Below are 931 nucleotides of genomic sequence, written 5' to 3'. Positions count from 1 at the left end.
CTGGTCGTCACGCCTTCTTGGGAGAACCGGATGTCTCTCTTCCTGCCTCTTTCGTGGCTCGCTGGCAATTTCAGAGCGATCCCGCTTGGCTGGGAGTGGACCCGGTACCTTCGTAGTAGCGGCTCTGATCGCTTAGCGGAGGCCCACGTTTAGGCTTGGAAGCCATGTCCGTTCGATCCCGGCTCACGTTTACCAAGCCGTGTGCCCGCACAAAAGGGAAAACGGGGGAGGGGTGGCCGACGGCCAGCCCGGCTGGCGAGCTGCCGCAAGGTACGAGGAGAGGAAAAACAAGACTAGCCTGAACTCAACTCCCTGAGAAAGGTGTGAGTTTAGAGTTAAATACCCCAGGGGCGGGGCGTAGGAAGAGGGAGGGCCGACTTGGAGAAAACCACACCCATCAGTCTGAATCTTGTCTACAAATTTGAGTAAATGGATTTTAAATTAATAATCTCAAACACTCCCAACTTTGTACTCTCACGCATAGAATAATTGTTTAAACTTTGGTCCTGGCAGACAGGTTGCTTATTGTTCAATACAACATTTCATACTGTTTGATTTCAAATCATGAACAGCTTTCAAAATCATGCAGAGGACCTGTCAAAGTGTGAATGGGGACGCAGACACCAAGGCATACATTCGGAATATTTTTACAGCGTTTGCAAGATATAAAAACGGACATTTTATCTTCTGTTAACAAACATCAGCGGCACGTCCACAAGTTCTGGCGTTTGCAGCTCCTCTCAATGCCAGTGGGTGGAGCCTCACACGCATCAGTGGATATTAACCACATAGTCTTCCCCAAATATTTGGTCCGGGAAGGGGTCTTTTGAAGACAGGAATCAAGATTTGACGGGAAGCTGCTAATTAGGTTAAGGTGCACTTGACATGCACCAGGCCCTGTCCTAGTCGCCGTCTCACAGCAGGGCAGTGT

The 931-nt window shown here is 49.6% G+C and overlaps 1 long non-coding RNA gene across 1 annotated transcript in view; it reads right to left on the bottom strand.

Annotated features, from left to right (window-relative positions):
* Window positions 1-294, bottom strand: part of LOC133482725 (uncharacterized) — a 21,170-nt gene extending 20,876 nt beyond the window's left edge. Inside the window, exon 1 of the long non-coding RNA XR_009789887.1 lies at window positions 1-294. This exon is cut by the window's left edge and continues 145 nt beyond it. This is a non-coding gene — a long non-coding RNA (uncharacterized LOC133482725).
* Between the last annotated feature and the right edge of the window lie 637 nt (window positions 295-931).

The sequence above is a fragment of the Phyllopteryx taeniolatus genome, chromosome 8 (genome assembly GCF_024500385.1).
Source record: "Phyllopteryx taeniolatus isolate TA_2022b chromosome 8, UOR_Ptae_1.2, whole genome shotgun sequence".
Taxonomy (NCBI): domain Eukaryota; kingdom Metazoa; phylum Chordata; class Actinopteri; order Syngnathiformes; family Syngnathidae; genus Phyllopteryx; species Phyllopteryx taeniolatus.
Note: the sequence above shows the minus strand (reverse complement) of the source record. Positions and strands in the feature narration are given on the sequence as shown.